We start from the raw sequence: 14,449 nt of genomic DNA, 5'->3' as shown, positions 1-14,449 counted from the left end.
TACACAACACAAACTAAAACCCCAAAAAAACAACACTGAAACAGCTACAGATATGGCACGAAATGTTTTTAGAAAAAACCCCTCTCCCTGCACTCAGAGCCAAAAAACTCTAACTTTCCTTAGTTATAAATATATTCACGTTACTTTTTACATTGAAAAATGCTGATTAATGACAATCCTACAGCACAAAACTTAGAAATAACGGATTGTTTTTAACCCAGCGGATATAAAAACATTGAAGACTAAAAAAAAATTAAATTACTTGAAGGGGTAAAAGCCCTAAAGTGGGCACTTTACTTGTCACCAAATTGTCCTTTGTAAGCCAAACCCATTGCCCTTTGGGCAGTTCCCGTTTTATCCCAAAAAGGGCCCAGCAAACAAAAATCCTGCAAAAGGCCCGTTTTTGTAACTTTTTTAACCTAACAACTTTTCCAAAAAGGCACAATCCCAACACCACAAAACTGGTGTGACAAAAAAAATTTTTGAAATTTTTTTTCAAGAAATGGATTACAATTTGTTTAAAAAAAATTTGAACCCAAAACTTAAAACTATTATCCCTTTTTTTTTGGGGTAAAGTCTGAAATTTGGGAAGCCCCAAAAAACCCCCATATTCTGGATGCGTCTTTTAGTTTACAGAAAAATTTATTATTTTCCCCGCCCCGGATTCAAAAAAAAAGCCGCTATCTAGTCTTTTTGGAATCTCCTGTTTTAAAAACCATTGTATCTTCTTTTTAAAAAAAAATTTTCCCCCCCCCCCCCCCCCCCCCGCCTTTTGAGGCTCACGTGGGTTACAAAGAACATCTAGGGAAAAGGGAACCCAGTAGGGGGTTCGAACCAGGGGCCCTGCCCGCAAAGGGCTACCGCCAACACATGGGACAGGGGGCCCCAAAACAAATCACATTCAAAAAATTTTTTCCCTGCTTTTATCCCAAGGTTAGATCAAAAAACCCAACTTAAATAGTTTTTCAATAATTTACCTTTCTTTTTTTTCACCCCAATTGTTGGGTTAAAAGCCAACATGCAGGGATAAAACGGAATAAAGCGATTGCTTCTATCTGGGGAATTTTAATAAAATTGAAGGGAAAATTTTAAAATCCTTTTCCCGAAGGCAAAAAAACCCCTAACTTTTTTCACCCCAAATTTTTCTTTTGAAGCCCAAAACCCCTTTTAATTTGGGCAGGGTTTCCCAATTTTTCCCCAAAAGGGCCCCAGGGAAAGCTCCGCAAATAAAGGCCCCCTTTTGGGGAAACTTTGAACTTACAAATTTTCCCCAAAAAATAAACCAAAACACTGGTGGGGCAAAAAATTTCTGAATTCTCTGGAGCCCCCCTCTACATATCTACACTTTTGGGAAAGTTGCTTTATTTTTCACCTCCAAAAAAAAGAATTCTTATTTTACAAAAGTGTCCCTTTTTTTGAAAAACCCAAGTTTTAAAAACACCCCTCAACTTTCGTACTATTGGAGAAGTAGCTTTAGGGGTAGAGCAATCCCCGCAATAACGGGGAAGGTTTGGGCCGGGGTTTATTCCGTCCCCGTAACTATCTTCTGTTGTGTCCTTGGGACAATTAACCCACCAAACTCACCTGGTTTTAAAGACTGCAGGGGAGTAAAAGTTGGTGGTTTGGGCAAAATTGGCCACATTGGCAACCCTGTTTCTGTCACCTTCCTAGGGGAGCTGTGACTACTGAGGGGGTAGTTTTTCCACCACCAAAGGGGGTTTCAAAGTTAGTGAATGAAAAATTCATACAATTGTAAGCGCTTTTAGCATTTTTAAAAAAGAAAAAAAAACAGTGCATTATTATTATCATTATCCGGGGGGATACAAAACCCAAAATTTTCCAATATCGAAATTTACGACAAAACCGAATTCATTTTGCCCCAAAGGGCGGGATATTTGGGAAAAAAAAAAAAAAAAAAAGAAAAGTATTTTTTTTCTTTTGGCTGTGTTGGGGTAGGGAGGCTTTGTTTATGTCCTTTTAAAAAACTGCACACTTTGTACAACCCAAAGTAGTCATGTGACTCCACCCCATCCAGCCTGTTTAAAAAGAAGGGAAAGACGGTTCAAAACAGAGGAAATGTTTAAACGTCGAAGCGCAGCTGCAGTGCCGCAGCGGAGGTTTAAAACCAGTTGAGGGGGGAGGAAAAGCAGCCGCTTGTTCCAAAGAGGGAAAAGCATTTTTAATTTTTGTGGGATATTTTGGGTTTTTTAAAAAGGGGGAATACTGCTCAAAAAATGTAAAATGTGCAAAAACAAATGTTGTCACAACCAAAAGGGAAAAAACATCAAACCTTTTTTCCCCCACCGGGAATTTTAAAAAAATGTGGTTGAATTTCGGGAACTATTTTTTTTTAAAATTTCTTTTTAATTCCCGCATTTTTCATCCATTTATCGTTAACGAGGGAACGCTCAATAAATCGTGGGCAATTGGGGTTTTTCGCCATACGCCCACATTGGATTATCATTACAATCCAACATATTCCTGGAAAGGTCTCAGTGTTGAGTCAAGCTGTCTTAGACCCAGCGCCATGTACAACAGAACTAGGTGGTGCCTATTTTTGCAAAGTTTGACCTTTTTAACCCTTGTATCTTGAAAACTACAACACAACACAAAGCGAACCCATATAACATACACTGAAACACTCACAAACATGGCAGAAAATTAAAAAAAATATCTTCTGCCTTGTGAATATAAGAATATTGAAGGCAATTAAACATCATTTCCTGAAGTGACACTTACTCACAATAAGTTGTCCCGTGAAGTCAAACCTCTTTGACTTTGGACAGGTTCCTATTTGCTCAATCTCTTTGGCCCAACAGGCCTCAGCAACACTCTGAGAAAAGGCCCCTTTAGAGGACCTTTGACCTTGCAACTTATCTAAGACACAATACCACACATTGGTGGGACAAAAACATTCTGAATTCGTTGGAGCATCTCTCTGAAATGTATCAAATGAACACATGGCATTTTGCCACATATATATATCTATCTATATATTTATCTATCTATATAAATATGGAGATCCCTCTCCCGGTATTTGGGCATCATATCATTCTGCTAAGCCTCAGAGAAGCTCACTATCATCCTGATACATCCGTCAGCATATAAGCATACAAAGCATACAACCTCCAGTCCTCATAGAGAAAGACACTGCTGGTCATCCCATGTGTTGGCCTGGCAACGAGCCTGCTGTCATTCAGTTGGTATTCATGAAAAACATGAATAAATGATTCCATGGTGGGCTCATTTCTTTTGAGCTGGTAGAAAATATTGATATTCAGAAGCAGAGGAGGCCATGAAGACTGAGGCACATGTAGTTTATGGAGCTCAACATGTCTGACACACAGCACTCCAGGCCATGAAGACTGGGCTGGTTAATGAAACCACGACAGCAGGTGTAGCTTAGCTCAGATATTCAGCACTCTAGACAAGAGACCCTTACATTGCTGTTCTACTCTTACAGAGAGTTTTTTATATATATATATATATATATATATATATATATATATATATAAGTTAATAAACTATCTTCCCAGGCTATGCGAGCTTCTTCAGATTTAGTGGAATGCCAAATACCTACCATATTTCGAACTGCCTGCTTTCAACTACTCATCAGATTGATCTATTTAGTTTGACTGAAACGTGGCTGCAGAATGATGAATATGTCAGTTTAAATGAGTCCACGCCACCCAGTCATAGCTACTATGAGTTTCTACGTGATTTAGTGCTTAGAACAGATAAAGTCATCATAGTAGATGACTTTAACATCCATACTGATGTTAGCAGTGACAGTCTTAGCTCTTCATATATGTCATTATTAGATTCAATTGGCTTTTCTCAGAATGTAAATGGGTCAAGTCACTGTTTCAATCACACTTCAGATCTTGTTCTAACTTACGGCATAGAAACTGAAGGTCTGACAATATATTCTCATAACTCTCCTTTGTCTGATAATTTCCTTGTTACATTTGAATTCACAATATGGGATTACACTGAATTAGAAAGACATTTCCTCAGTGCCTTATGTGGATGCCAGCAACCACAATCTAACTCCAACACAAAAACATTATTTTGTTGATAGTACGACAGCATCACTCAGTACAACTTTAAATAGAATTGCTCCTCTGAAAAAGGTGATAAATCGGAGGAGGGTAGCTCCATGGTATAATTCACAGTCATGTAGTTCAAAGCAAAGTTCGAAAAGATGGGAAGAATTTGGCATTCCAGTAGTTCTCACATGGAAAGCCTGGAAAGATAGTTTAATAACTTATGAAAAAAAAAATCTCTGTAATATCAGAGCACTCTTTCAAGTCATCTGTTCTTTCTAACAAAGGGCTCTGCTCTCATTCAGTGCGTGGACAACCTCCTCGTTTGTGCACCCACAGAGGAACAGTGTTGCCCTGACTCACTCTCCTTGCGTCACTTATCTGCAGAAGAACACAAGGTAAGTCTGTCAAAACCTCAATGGGTACAGGAAAAGATTATTATTCTGGGCTGTGTTCTCACTGCTGAAGACAAAATCCTGTCAACCAAACGCATAGAAACCATCCCAGATTACTCCCAACCTTTGGGAAACGCCACCCAAACGAAACACAGTTCAATCCCCAAGCATGTATGGGCAGGTAACAAAAACGAAAACGCGTATGTGCACTTCAGTGCTTCTGTTAATTTCACCACTTCAACCAAACCACACAAACAAGGTGTCCCCTGAAAGCAGAGACTCTGCTGATTACAAAGATATGTGTCTCATCACTGTGCGAAAACTCGGTGAGCAAGCCCCCGAAGAGTAGAGAAAAAAAAAATTCCCACACAAAACTGTATGTTTTATCTTTGCCGTTTGTGGTCAAAAGTTGTATTAAATTTATATTGAAAATGAGGTGTGACACTTGGTTCGATATACTATCTTTGGGTTAACTTCATTCATCGACATAATAAAGAGTAGATACAGTATGTGTAATCTGACGAGAGAAATGAAGCGTCACCGCAATCATAACTCTGAATTAGCAGCCAAGTAAAACAGACGAGTATTTTACCTGGCTCTGTGAAATCAAGTGCTTGGTTGTGGCACAACCAATCATGTGAAATATGAATTCATGAATGAAAAACAAGGCAAAGGATGAGAATTAAATTAATGATACATATATATATATATATTAAAAAAATTTAAAAACAAAACAAAACACTGTCCTCTTGAATCCTGAGCAAAACAATGTAAAATGGGCCACATTTACTAACATTTCTAGACTAATGTGGATGTGCTGAGCTCATTTTCCTGATGAGTACACTCATTGTAATATGAGCTTTAAAATTGTATTGAATTTTAAAATCAGTCAAACTTCCACCAAGCAACATCACACAGGAATAACAAAATGCAATTAAATCGTTAAAAGGAGACAAAACCATTACCATCCTGCCGGCCGATAAAAGAAGAACAACAGTCATCATGGACACAAAAACATATGAAAAACCGATGGAATCCATGTTAGGGGACAGGAACACCTACAAAATACTGAAAAAGAACCCCACGGAAGAAAAGAAAAGGACCCTGAAATCATTACTAAAACCTTTAATACAAAGTAACAAAATAACACGGGACGCATCTGAACACCTGATACCCACAGCCAACATCACCCCCCATATATACGGAACAACAAAATTCACAAAAAAGACACCCCTCTCCGCCCAATAGTTGACAGTATCAGATCAGTAACATACAACCTCCCCAAAGCACTGATTGAAATCATCAAACCCCTCCTCAGTACAACAGAAGTTGTTTTGAGACAACAAAACAAAAAACAACTGGCACAAGAACTCAACAGCATAAGAGTAGAAAAAGATGAAATATTCATATCACACGACGTGTTATCACGAGTCACAAAACCCCCAGTTGACTTCACATTACACATCGTACAGGAACGACTCAAGGAACACCGAAACCCTCAAAAAACACACCAAACCTGACAGTTGAAGATATTTCCACACTCTTACATTTTGTTGCTAAATCCACTTATTTTCAGTTTAAAGGAATCATATACAGACAGACAGAACATTTCGCAATGGGAGATCCACTATCAGCAACAATGAGCAGTTTTTTCATGGAGGACCTGGAATCAAAAACCATCTACACAGCATCCACACACTGTAAACCCACACTGTGGAAAAGATACATGGACGACATCTTGGAAAAAATAAAAGTCGGATACACACAATGTCCACACTATGGACAACACTGGAAACATAAAATTCACGCACGAAGAAGAACACAACCGGACCATGTCGTTCCTCGATCTGAACATCCACCACAAAGAAGACGGCATCAAAAAAATCACTGTTTACAGAAAACCCACTCACACGGACCAGTACCTCCTCTGGACATCAGAACATCCCACAGCACACAATCACTCAGTCGTCAGAACACTCTATCAACAGGTCAACATCATCACGGAAGATAAAGACAGACAGGAAGAGGAAAGACACATAGAACACGCACTCACACTTTGTCAATATAATACAATACAATAAACAAAAAGAGAGAACGAAGAAACACACTCAGAAAACAGAGGACCAATACAAAGACACCATATGCATACCATACATCTGGGGATAATGGAAGCAATACAACACATCATGAAAAAACATCACATCAACGCAGCAATAAAACCACACAAAAAACTCTGTTAACTCATAGTACACCCAAAAGACAAAATAGAACTGGACAAAAAATGCAACATCATCTATGAAATATCGTGCAAAACATAAACATGCCCAAAAACATACATTGGAGAAACTGGAAGATCATTCTACACATGGAGAAATGAACACAAAAAAGAATGCGAAACAGGAGACAGCGGGGAAATCAGGAGCAATCACAGATCACTGCAGGAGAAATTGGAGGCCATAGAAATCAGGAAGCGAGCACACAAAACTATCAACCGGAAACGATGGGGCGTACACCCTGGACCCTGGAGTGAGTGTGTACATGCACACTCACTCTCTGCCCGCTCGCTCGTTCACTTACACCTCATGCACACACACACACACACACACATTTCACCCTGCACTGGACAAAAGTGGTAACTTTTTCCCACTTAGGGTCATGAACAAACTAAAATGAAGCATTTAAATTTGGGGGGCGGGGGGGGACAATTTTGAACAAAAAAATCGATTTAAAAATCGTAAAACAAAAAGTCCTGATACTTATGTGAGTTGATTTTCTATCCCAACCCTAATACACTATACACTTAAGCTGATCAGTCGGACACGCTCTCTGGAGACACGCCCACTGGAGACTCTCCACAATACACCTAGCGCAAGATAGAAACAGACACACCAGTGCATGCACACACACATCAAGAGGGGAGAGACATACGGCCAACCCTCACGGCCGTAATAGCAACTTATGTAATAATACAGCGTTGGTCACTTCTCTGAGAAGTATTTCTTTTTTTTGGCGGGGGTTTCAAACATCTGACATTGGGACTACACAGAAGGAGCACATCCCTGCAAGGTCTAACCCTGTTTCTTCGCGAGGATTCAGAGAACTTCTTCAGGACATGCTTGGTGAGTACAATAGGAGGCTCAACATATCTATCCAACAAGAGGATAGATATAATCGCTTGGACTGTGTGTGCATTAACAAGAAACAAACGCACGGTAGGGTACGGAATAATTGTGTACACCACTGGAAAGTTTATCAGATGACTAAGCAGAATGAATCCCATTTACTACCGTTCATTAGAGTGAAGCTAATTAAATTAAAAAATGTTATCCCAAAGGGGAAAAAAATGGTAGAAGCATCACTCTATGTTGCTTTTGTCTACATGCAGACATGCATGGCAAACTTTTTTGTTTTGTTTTTATGGGTGTTTTATTCAGTTGGATAATTCTGCCCAATTTACAATGTTAAATTGTATGCTGACATTGTGACATTGTTTTTCTTTTTTTATATTATATAAACTGTTGTGTTTGTGAACTGCACAGGTGTTTTTACAGGTTTTGCGTATTTCTGTTTGACACAGCCACTTGAGATATGTCAGCAATGTTGTTGCTGTTGTTACAATTGTAATACACTGCTCAATGACTTGTATATGAAATGGTAAAAATGTTTCGCTTTGCTGTAGTAAGACAGAAATTCTCTGCTGCTACTGTTAAATTGTTAAATGGAACAATTTCCAATTATTTCAATAAAGTATGAAGTAAACTTTAAACTTGTTTTGTATTCTGTGAAATGCAATTTTAAATGTTATTAACCTTAACTTCAAAATGTTAACTTAACAACCCTAACTTACTTTTTTGAGTGAGTAAAATTCTTAGTTGGTATAACGCTAACCTTTAAGTTTTACTAATGGAGAAAACTACTTTATCTGAACAAAAGATTATTAGTTGGCCAAACTGTTTGAAAACATAGACTTGGCACAAGTCTAAACTTTCAAGTTTGTCTCAAAAGGAAAATGTAAAAACAAAACAATATGAGTTTTTGTTGGGCTCAAAACTCAAACATTGATTGCAATAAGTTTGCCTTGAAATTTTGAGTTTTCTCAACTTTTTCATTTTTACAGTGTCTGTATCTTGACGACTAAAATGCAACACAAACCAAACCCAGGAGACATGGACTCAAACACCCACAGCCATGGCACAAATCTTTCAGAAAGCACATAGGTCAGAGTCAAAACTCAGTTAGTGATATATTTCTTTTTTCATTGAAATTGTAGATTAATGACAATCGTGTGCCACAAAACTTAAAATAACGGATTGCTTCAACTGGCAAATGTGAGCAGGTTCCTGCTTGGCCCAACAAGCCTCAGCAACACTCTGCAAAAAGGTCTGTTTAGTGACCTTTCCGACCTTACAACACCACACGCTGGTGGGACAAAAACTTTCTGAATTCTCCGGAGCATCTCTCTGACATATAGCAAATTCACACTGTTTGGCACGTTGCTTTATATTGCACCTCCAACAAAAGATCACCAAACTCTTATATACCCACATACAATGTGTCTTTAATGAGGCCCAGTTACACAACTTCCTCATCTTTAGTACAACATTTAGATCCAACATATTCCTGGAAAGGTCTCAGTGTTGAATCAAGCTACCTCAGACCCAGCGCTATGTGCATACCTGAACAGAACTAGATGATGCCTATTTCTTTTACCAAAACCCACAAAACATACACTGAAACACTCACACGCACGGCACAAAATGATTCAGAAACTTCTCTCCCTGCTCAATCACATGTGTCCAAAACAAAGTATCAGTAACTGATAGGTTCACATTTCTTTTGTCACTGAAATTGCGGATTAATGACAATCACGCAAAATTTAGTTGGTGAATAATTTAATAACAGAAAAGGTGAAGACAGAGGTCCAACATTCATTCAACTTTGAGCAAGACATGTGAGTTGAATGTACAGATTTTTGAGAACATCGATCACAGACTTTTTTGATAGTCTTTGTTTAAACTGTGTCTTATTTTAACTACTTTCAGTCTCATTATTAATTCCACATTAAGGTGTCATTTCTTAAAGTTCAGTTAAAACTTAAATTTGAATTTTAAGTAACTGAATCTTAAATTAGTGCTTTTACCGCAGAACTTGTATTAATTTAAGATTTTCTGTCTAGTTTTGAGTCTAATTTTAGTCTTTCAGAGCCAAGAACTTTGTGCTTATTTTAAGAATTCTAGTCAAGCAAACAAACCTCATTGCCAGATTTCTTTGCTTTCTATTTTAATCTATTTTAGCTTTCTATTAGACTATTAGTCTCAGACCCAGCGCTATGTGCTATGTCTGAGCAGAAGTAGGTGGTGCCTAGTTTTGGAAAATATTACCTTGTCAGCCCTTGTATCTTGAGAACTAAAACACAACACAAACTAAACCAATAAAACATACACTGAAACAGCTACAGATATGGCACAAAATGTTCAGAAACCACTCTCCCTGCGTTATCACATAGGTCAGAGTCAAAACTCTAACTTCCTTAGTTATTGATATATGAGTTTTACTGTATGTGTGTGTCTCCGTCCATGCAGAATATTTGCAAACAAACCAACAAAAGTGATTTGAAATTTTCCACAACACCTTGACACAACATCCCATGAGGGGACAGTTCAATTCAATTCAAAAGTGATTAATATAATGATATAAAAATAGAAAAGGTGAAGACAGAGGTCCAATATTCATTCAACTTTGAGCAAGACATGTGAGTCGAATTTATGAATTTTTGAGAACATCGATCACATGAATCTAAAAGGCTTGGATGCTTTTTTGATAGTCTTTGTTTAGTAACATGAATGTTGTCATATAGAAATTCCCAAAATAATTAATTTCTGTCATACTAAACGGTATTATGCTGCTGCAGCTCAAAACAATACATAATTACATAGACACACTGCATTGTTTATGTCATCATTTCTAAGCAACACACTCATTTTTTAGAATGAACCAGAAACCAGAGTATCAAAATGTTTTACAATAAATTAATGATGAAATTCTGTGGAATAACAAGAGTGTTTGCCTTATTTTAAGAGTAAGACCATTTGTGCAACAATGAAATTATTATTTCATTGCAGGCCATCTGAACCTGAGAGAACCTGCTGCTTCATATCATGTTAAGATGCCAGTCTATACCACAAACAACATACAACTTAATACAAATAAGCATGCTGGATGACAACTGCATGGCCCACAAATAAAAAACAAAACAAAAACAAACACAGCCAAAATGAAATGGCCCTTGACTCAACTGCATCCTGAATCACAATGTAGCAAAGGCAGCAAGAACAACAAAAACTACGGTCACGTCAGTTGGCGGAGGCAAATACATTAAACAGGGTGCCTTTTACAGTCTATTAGAAGAGACTGTGTAGCCCAAGCACATCTCCCAGATAATATTGTGTAGGGAAATATATTACATCCCTGTGATAACGCAGGGAGAGTGGTTTCTGAAACATTTTGTGCCATATCTGTAGCTGTTTCAGTGTATGTTTTATTGGTTTAGTTTGTGTTGTGTTTTAGTTCTCAAGATACAAGGGCTGACTAGGTGATATTTTCCAAAACTAGGCACCACCTACTTCTGCTCAGACATAGCACATAGCGCTGGGTCTGAGACTAATAGTCTAATAGAAAGCTAAAATAGGTTAAAATAGAAAGCAAAGAAATCTGACAATGAGTTTTGTTTGCTTGACAAGAATTCTTAAAATAAGCAAAAATTTTTTTGGGCTCTGAAAGAAAAAAATTAGACCAAAACTAACAGAAAATCTTAAAGTAATCAATTCTGCTAAAAGCCAAAATTTAAGTTTCCCGTTCTTAAAATTTAAATTAAGTTTTAACTTAACTTTAAAAAATGACCCCTTTAAAGTAGAACTAATAATGAACTGAAATAGTTAAAATAAGACACAGTTTAAAAAAAAGACTATCAAAAAAGTCGTGATCGATGTTCTCAAAAATCTGTACATTCAATCACATGTCTTTCTCAAAGTTGAATGAATGTTGGACCTCTGTCTTCATCTTTTTTGTTATTAAATTTTTCACCTTATTGAACTGTCCTCTCCGGTACGTTGTGGCAAGTGTTGTGGAAAAAATTTCCCCAAGGGGGGTTTTTGAAACTAGTAATGATTCAGACTCAGTGATCACATTTGATGGTTTATTTGCAAATATTCTGCGCGGAAGGAGACACACACACAGAGTAAAACTCAGAGAGCATGACACCCCGAATGTGAGGTGACAACAAAATTTATAATCCACACTCACATTTGTTCCACATGGATCTGGTGAAAGTGTGCTTTCCATTTCTTGATTCTTACTTCTTCATAGAAATGAGGTGAGAAGGTCAAGAGGAAGTGCAAGCAAAGTCAAGGTCTTCAGTCTGCACATATAGAAAATATAATGTAATGTCGCACTTATTATGAACTTTCGGTGAACTTCTGCTGAACATATTTTTCACTTGTTTTGAACTCGTGTGTGCTAAAAGGTCACATTAGTAAATATAGACAGCTTATATGAGAGATGTAAAAATAAAAATGTAATTTCCCATCACATTTCCCCCCGTTGATCATTTAAAGATCACAAAATATGCCAAGTATTAGAAAATTACATCTTTCATGTTACCCTGAGACACAGTTTAATACATATCTTCATACTTCTGACACATGAAAAAAATGCTGCCCGGACTCGGTTGTGTGTCCGATCCAGTGTGTGCTGGTGATTGGGGATACAGGCATTGTCGTCTGCTTCTTTTCATGGTTCTGGCTCAACAGGAGTCTGGACCCATGCGCATTGGCTGGCGTGGATCCACATTGCTCGTTCTGCCACTCTGCCACATGTGGGGTGTGAGCGAAATCTGGAACAGTCCATGAATCTTCACAAAGAGTTGTGGAAGGGAAACCCTTTCCTGGTTGTCCATGTCCCATTTCTGGTGGGGCTGGAAAGAGAACTTCAAATAGACTCAAATTAGTTCTGGCTCTTTTCCTCATCCTCACATACATGAGCACAGGTGGTAGTGCTGAGGTCCATTGAAGACCACTTTCTTCACAGCATTTGACCAATTTTTGTTTCAGTGTTCCATTTTCACACTCCACTGCACCCCCATTGGCTGGGTGGTAAGCACAGTGTTGCTTGAGGTCAATTTTCAGGAAATCACTGACCTGTTGCACTGCTTCATTTATGGTCTCGGGGTGACAGAGCCCTCGTAGCGGCCGCCCCAAGGCTCTGGATTAGCCTTCCCCTCCACATTCTGTCCTCCCAGTCCCTGGAGACTTTTAAATCTTCCTTACAAAACCCATCTCTTCTACCTAGCGTATAATTCAGCCTGATTTTATCCTGACCCTGTCTCTCACTCTGACTTTAACTTTTTATCTTTTTCATGACTACCTGCACTGTTTGCCCTGTGTTTGTTTTTATATTTATTTTATTAGGCTATTTGTTATTGATGTTTTATCAAACTATTATTGCTGCTGCTGCATTAACTGTTTTTTATTGATTCATTAAACTTTCTATCCTTCCCATATGCAGCACTGTGGTCGACTGCTGTCATTTTAAATGTGCTATATAAATACATGTTGACTTGACTTGACCTGTCCATACATTATTAGAATAAGTGCAGCCAGACAGAGACCAGAGTGTTTTGCGGCACTAGATAATGGGAATTTCAGAAAAAGAAGGAGGCGATTGACGGATTGCAGCCTGCTTAGTGTCTCCATCTGCTCTTGCATTTCCCTTAGATACGGGGTCAGCGTTATTGGTATGAGCAGCACATTTGCATATGGCAACCGCAGAGGGAACAGGATAGCGTTTAAAAGGTCCAAAACAAGTTTGTGGTTCTGAATAGATGAACCATCTGATTTTAGAAAGTTTCGGTGTTTCCAGAGGCAACCAAAATCCTGCGCTACACCAAATGCGTAACGTGATTCCGTATAGGTTGTGCAGGTGACATTTTCTGAGAGTTTACATGCTGTTGTGAGTGCTACCAGTTCTGCAGATTGTGCTGAGTAGTGGAAGGGGAGCAGTCCAGAGTCCAGGACAGCAGTGTTGGTCACAACGTCATAACCAACACAGTTGGTTCCCAGCTGGTTGCTGGAAGGAGAACCATCTACGAAGAGAATACGGTCAGAATTGGGGATTGGTTCATCCTTCAGGTCATGCCTGGGGGTGCAAACAAGGTTAACATAATCAAGACAGCTATGTGGTTCTCCATCCTCTGGGAGGGGGAGGAGAGAGGCCGGGTTCAGTGTGTTGCATCTTTTAATGGTGACATTTGGATGATTCAACATTTGGATGATTTGGATGGTACCAGACAAATTGAGCAGCAGAGAAATGAGAAGATATCTGATCATTAAGTAGAAGAGTTATTGCATGAGGGAAAATAGGAGTGACATCGGAGTAGGCCACAATGTCTCTGGTGGCCAGCAGAGCTCTTTCAGCTGACATGCTATCTCTCACGGCCGTGGGGCTGTGAGAGATTACAGGTGCCACAGGGTCCAGTTTACAGTAATAATAGCCCACAGGTCTGAGTTTGTCACTATGTTTTTGCAGCAACACAGAGGTCATGTGGCCTCCTTTCTCATCAACAGTTTGAACAAATTGTTTGTCTTCAGCATTGAGAACACGGCCCAGAAAAATAACCTTTTCCTGTACCCACTGAGGTTCTAAGAGACTTACCTTGTGTCCTTGTGTCCGCAGCAAGGAGAGTGAGTCAGAACGGCACTGTTCCTCTGTGGGTGCACAAACGAGGAGGTTGTCCAGTACTGAATGGAGCACAGCCCTTTGTTTGACAGAACACATGACTTGAAAGGTAAGACTTTGTTTTAGAACCCCCTTTTTATACAGCTTGGTTGTAAAATATTCTACCTGCACTCTCTGCACTCTACTCTCTGCTCATTCAGTCACCTCAGAGATCCACTGTGTTGTCATTTCATCTGGGCAATGTAGCTCATTTTTTAGCTCAGCTAACCTTGCAGT

This window comes from Mugil cephalus, chromosome 15 (assembly GCF_022458985.1).
Source record: "Mugil cephalus isolate CIBA_MC_2020 chromosome 15, CIBA_Mcephalus_1.1, whole genome shotgun sequence".
Taxonomy (NCBI): Eukaryota; Metazoa; Chordata; class Actinopteri; order Mugiliformes; family Mugilidae; genus Mugil; species Mugil cephalus.
Note: the sequence above shows the minus strand (reverse complement) of the source record.